The sequence below is a fragment of the Vombatus ursinus genome, unplaced genomic scaffold, assembly GCF_900497805.2.
Source record: "Vombatus ursinus unplaced genomic scaffold, bare-nosed wombat genome assembly UNPS02009173.1, whole genome shotgun sequence".
NCBI classification, from domain to species: Eukaryota; Metazoa; Chordata; class Mammalia; order Diprotodontia; family Vombatidae; genus Vombatus; species Vombatus ursinus.
This window is the reverse complement of record NW_020948951.1, coordinates 6,308,533-6,314,532: the sequence shown is the minus strand read 5'-3', so window position 1 is coordinate 6,314,532 and position 6,000 is coordinate 6,308,533. Positions and strand designations below refer to the sequence as shown.

Sequence of the window (6,000 nt, the reverse complement as noted above, 5' to 3'; positions counted from 1 at the left end):
GTTGGTCGAGAGTGGCTGAATGGTGTTCGTCGGATCCAATGGGAGTGTGGCCGGGCAGCAGGCACGTGGGAGGGCCGGGAGTCCTGCGAGCTAGTCCAATGAGGAGGTGCGGCCTCCCTGGAGGCCCGACCAATCCGTGCCCGAAATCCCTCCTAGCCCACCTCTTTGCTGGCCAAGGGGCAGGGCCTTGCCTTGTTGATCGGCGGAGCGGAGGGGGAGGGGCGGAGCTGTCAGCCGTGGCCAATGGGCGGGCGGGTGTGGGTGCTGGGGCCAATGGCGGCCGGGGCGGTGCGGGCCCATCGCGAATAGAGCTTCTGCTGCGGTGGGGTCGAGTGCTGGCCGAGCGAGCGAGCGAAGGGGCCCGGCCCGAGCTAAGGAGCCAGAGGCGGCTGGCCCAGCCACCCCGCGACGGACTGACGGAGTTGACGCGCCGGGCGGCGGCCATCAGGTGAGGCCGAAGGTGCCTTCGCCTCGGCGGAGGGAGGCCCAAGCTGAAAGAGTATTCCTCCCCCCCACCCCCCTCCCCGTTCACTCCGGGCCGCGGCCGCCCCCTCACACCTCCCGGAGAGACGACGCGAGGCGGCGGGCGTGCGGGGCCGAGCCGAGCCGGTCCAGAAAGGGCGAGCGCGATGGCGGGCCCGGCGGGGACGGCGAGAGCGCGGCTGGGCTGCCGGCCTGCGCCCTGCCGGGGCCGGGGCCGGGGCCGGGGCCGGGGAGCAAGCACCGCAACCCCAGTGAGTCCCGGGCCCGGCCTGGCTCCTCTCCCCTCCTCCATCGCGGCTCCTCCGCCGCCGCCCTCCCCCGCTCATTGTCTCCAGCGCCCCGCCTGGCCGCTCGGGTCCCCGCGCCGGGGCCGGGGCTGGGGCGTGGGTGGGGGCGGGGGCGGTGTCCCTGCTCAGGCCCCGGCCGGGCCGGGCCAGCGAGGGGAGGTTACATGCGTTAACTGCCCCGGCCGATGGGGGGCCCCCCTCCCCCTCCTCCCCTCCCCCTCCTCCGCTCCCCCTCCTTCTTTCTCCCGATCCCCGACCCCATTCTTCCCAGAGCCGGGAAATAGTGCTTCCCAGGCTCCCCCGCTGCCCCCAGGCTCCGCGGCAGCCCCCGGCCCCGACGCCGCGCCGGGCGAGCTGCTTTCCCGGCAGGTCGCCCGCTCCACCCGGGGGAGGCGGGGAACGCGCTCCGCTCGGAGGCTCGGGAGGCAGGTCGACGGCGCCCGCCGGCTGTCACCCGGCCTGCGCCGGTCCGGCCCGGCCCGAGCTGGAGGGGGAGGAGGAAGGGCTGGGACACAATGGGGGCCGCGGTGTCCAGGGAGCGGGGGAGGGCGTCGCGCGTGGCCGGTGCATTCTCTTTCTTTCCACTAAGCCGGGGGGGGGGGGGGGGGGGGAAGGGGGTTGGGGCGTCGTGGGCCGAATAGTGCCTTGGCTTGGGGTCGTTTTTTGTTTTGAAAGGGTTGAAATGCAGTGTTTGTTTTGAGGGTGGCAGCCCCGCACAAAAGACTTCTTCGGTGACAATTGTGGGTGGTTCCAACACACTCTTGCAAATGAGGTGTTAATGAATTTTTTAAAAAGCCCCATAACATTTGGAGAAGTAGGGCCTGGCCCAAAAACAGCGGTCGGGAAGGGGGTGTCGCTTATGTCTGCGACCAAACTGGGGTTACAGAAGTTGAGACCTTGTAAGTGGGGGTGGGAAAGGCAGATTCCGCATACATACAATCTAGTCCTATTACTTTTCGAATGTGGACGGATTAGGAAAAGATTGTGGAATTGACACACATTCTTAAAATACTTAGAATCTTATGGAGTAGTTTCGGACTGTCGGTATCTGGGACCGTGACATAGCTCTGGATGGGATAGACAGAAAAGGTTAGCCAGGCTTCTGGCAGGGTGGAAATTTCGGTGATCCTAAATAGGAGAACTGGGCTGATTGTTTAAAAATGGTAGTTTGGTTTGAGAATTACAGCATGCCGGCTAAGCCCTCCAGCTTTAGATAAGGAAGCCCCGAAACTGAGTCAATCCTCTGTGCTCGTGATAATTGATTTGAGTTGTTTTTTTTTTTTTTTTTTCGGGGAATCCTTAAAGAGTCCTACCATGAGATTATACGAGGAATATGAAATTTTCTTTCACTTTTTCTATTGTTTACTGGAATGAGCTAGGTTAATACTAGGCTTAGCCAAGGGCATCCTGACAGCCCGATGTAAGGCAGTGGACACAAACTGGAAAGATTGGAAAGGATATTTTGAAACTCCATTAAATGTGCGTTGAGTCAAATGGTAAGATTACCTTGTCAGGTTTAAATTTTTTTGTAAAACCGTTATGTTGAGTAGAAATGCTGCTTTAGTTATTTAAAGAGGCAGAAGGGTATAGTTGGAAAAGCACCCAATCTGGAGTCCAGAGGCCCTGGGTTTTGTTGCTCACTCTTCACCAGACCCTGGGAAAGTCATTCACTGTGGGTTTGTTTCCACATCTAGAAAATGAAATTTCTATGGTCCCTGAAATCTCCATATCTATTATTCTGATTGGTCAGGAATAGTAATAACCGGCACATACAGACACATAAAAGGTTAGCAAATCTCTTTTGTGGATATTACCTTATTTCAGTCTTAGAATAATCCTTTGAGGAAGCTACAGGTATTATCCCCATTTTACAGATAAAGAAACTGAGAAACAGTGTTCTCTGGTTTCATGAGGAAAAATTATATTTTTACTATGCCTTGGATCATAGCTTAATGAGTTACTGGGACTGAAAAATTTATTAAATTATGATGATTCTTATGATGATTGTCTTTGAACTTACCTGCTTCTCAGATTATGTGGGGTTGTACAAGCCTTTTTAAAGGCTTGGTGGAACCTGTCAGATCTTGTGTTCTGAATACCCAGAACATGGGATATATACCATATGCATATGTATATATGTGTGTTTATGTGCATATATATGTATGTATATATGTGAGTGTCATAATGAAAGGAGAAACTTAATAAAAACTGCATTTTAAAAAAATAGATAAAATCAGCCAAAGGAGCATTCTTATTTTAAACGATTGAATATTTGCCAAGGTAGGTAAGAAATCTTACATTTTGAAAGGGAAAAAAATAGAATAAAAGGAATGGCTGCAAAGACTTTAGGAGTTGTTCACCTTTTTTGTGCCTCTTTGGCAGTCTGGGGAAACCAGTCCCTTTGTAGGATAATGTTTTTTACTGCATAAAATAAAATACATCATATTATAAAAGAAACTATTTACATTGAAATACAGTTATTAAAATAGTTTGAAACAACAAGTTTATGGACCCATAAGAACTCCTGTATCCTGTTGTAAAGATTATAAGTGCTCCATCTTTAAGAAATAGGAATTTGGGCAACCTAACTACATTCAGACCATCAGAAGCCAAGCCCACTTTTTTTACAATGGAGTATGTACCGTCCACTTCATTTATATTATAGCTTCTCATCCTTGAGCAAGTCTTGGCCTTTTGGACTTGTACCACCAAGTCGGGAGGTGCCACTCTATTGAAGTTGTGATTGGTTGCTGAAGTCAAGGCAGCAACAGCTGCCCCAGTCTAGTTGTAGTAGGACTGCTTAGGACTGTCCTGCTCAACACTTAAGGTCATTATTCTAGCTATTCCTCCTCCCCAATTCTTTATATTACACTAGACTTATCAATGGCTGCATGTTGACTCTGACTCTTAGCTTTTATCTTTACTAATAGCATCTACTAGAAAAATGGTACTTTTCTTATGAACCATGAAGATGGATAGTTAGCATATATATAGCTATATCTGGTTTCTCATCTCTGCTCACTGTTTTAAGGGGTGGCTGAAATCAGTAGCACCATTTTTAAACTTGGTCGGAGTTGTATAATTCAATAATTCGGCGCTGAAGTATCTGCAAACTTGATTTTGCACCTCTCTCTAACCCCTCCCTGTCCACACCTTTTAGTAGAGCTCCTTCCAAGTAGCCAAATAGATCTGCCCGGCCTACTTTATAGAGAGTGGGTGATGAATAAACAGAAAGGTCTGGATAATGGACAAAAGAAACATCCCTCTGTTAATTACTTGTAGTTGAGCAGCCTAGTTCTTTGTTATCTTAGGTGCTGTTTATGTTCAGTAGCAAAGGTAGCAGTTTAGGACCCTTTTCTTAGTCTTTAACTGTCTTCATCATTTAATGCTTTTGAGTCCCCTACTCCCTGACATTTTATTTCCTTGGCCTCTTTAACACTTACCTTCCGTGGTTCTTTTCCTCTGACCACAGTCTTTATTTCTTTTTATTATCTTCCTCCTTTCCCCACGTCATTCACACACAATTCCTTGGGTGGTCTCTAAGGCTTTTACTCTTTATGCCTCTTCACGTTCTTTCTTAGGGGCACCTATGGCTCCTTGGCTTCCACTGTCATTTCTATTGAATGACTTCCAGCTGTGTACTGTAGACCAGAAGTGTCATACACCTAACCCACAGCGCTTAGAACCAGATTAGAGTGTAATTGGGAAATATTTGACAAAATAAATAAAAACACAATAAAACATAGATAAAATTACATTTTTAAACTGTCGATATTTGACCTGTACAGATCCTTAAGTAGTTTAGTGGCCTCCATTTCTCTTAAGAATTTGACATTATTGTTGTATTCTATATTTCCACTTGCCTAACAGGCCAGAATATTCTGGCTCAAACCCCCCCCCCCCCCCAGCTTCACATCTAATACATCTCAAAATCCAAAAAGCTTCCTTCCCTCTTGTCTTATCTGTTCTCCACCTATACCCCCTTTACTGTTTTTTAAGGGTTGTTTGGGTTAAAAGTACTCTTTGGCTCTTTCCTTTATCCCCGAGATCAGGGGTTGTTAACTTGGGATCCCTGGACTTCTCTTGATCAAGGAGTCTATGAACTTGGATAGGGGAAAAAATTACATCTTTGTTTCAATATAACTGACTTCCTTTGTAATTCTATGTATTTTATTTTATGCATTTAAAAATATTTTGAGAAGGAATCCATAGGCTTCACCAGGCTTCCAGAGGGGTCCTTAATACCTCCCAAAAGTTTAAGGAGCCCTAGATCTAATTTGTCACCAAGTCTAGTTGTTTCTTCCTTAGAATATTATCCTTATTCTTGTGGAATGTCTTGCATCACAGAATTTCATCCTTAGAAAGGATCTAAGAAGTCACCTAGTTTAATTCTTCATGGGAATCCTCTCTTCATTTCTAACAAGTGGTCTTCCAGTTTCCATTTCCGTCTTTTATTGCTCCTAATAACTGTTATCTTTCCTTTGACGTCCACCCCACCCCCCAAGCTAAACATTCCTGGTTCTTCCTATGGAACAATTTCAGGTACTTTCCCAATCTTGGTGGATGCCCTTTGGACAGATGTGGTTTTATTAGGGCAGAGAACAGTAAGACTTCCCTGTTCTGGAAATTAAGATTACAGATTTAGAGCTGGAAGGAACCTTAGAAGCCATCTAGTCCATACCCCTCATTCTATAGATCAGGAGGAAACTAAGTCCCAGAGGGCTTAAGTGACATACACATTTTATATTTTTTGACTTTTCACCAGAACCCACTGAACTTTTTACGTAAGAATTGTTGTCTGGACATGCATCACCATCTTGTTCTTCAAATGAACAAACCTGAAATATTTTATTAAGTGTGCCTACTATGTATAAAGTACTTTTCTAGGCATTGGAGGAAGGTCCAAAATTTATATAAGCCCTCAAGAATTTATAGCTTGTCAATCTATAAGCTTTTATTAAGCACTTAAAGGCAACAACCCAGGTAGCTTTAATACAGAATAAAGTTTTAGAGAGTTCCACAACAGAGTATTGGATAAAGTCTCAGGGAATGTCATTATCATCTATGGGGATCGAAGCTGTTGTTTCATTTGGACTTAAAAGTTTGGATAGTATATCAACAGGTGAAGATAGGGAAAGTCAATATTTAAATCATAAGAAATAACCTGAGTAAAGATGTGAAATTTGAGACTGCAGTGTGTTTGAGGGACCAAACATTGTCCAGTTTGAGT

At 46.9% G+C, this 6,000-nt stretch overlaps 1 protein-coding gene across 2 annotated transcripts in view; it reads left to right on the top strand.

Moving 5' to 3' along the window:
* Window positions 1-359: 359 nt before the first annotated feature.
* The window catches only part of KDM4B (lysine demethylase 4B), a 259,342-nt gene continuing 253,701 nt past the window's right edge, over window positions 360-6,000 (top strand). Inside the window, exon 1 of one of the 2 annotated variants that reach the window (XM_027851028.1) lies at window positions 360-448. The gene's annotated coding sequence lies outside the window, so the exon portion shown is untranslated. The remainder of the gene's footprint in view (window positions 449-6,000) is intronic. The other variant, XM_027851029.1, reaches the window with a different exon arrangement.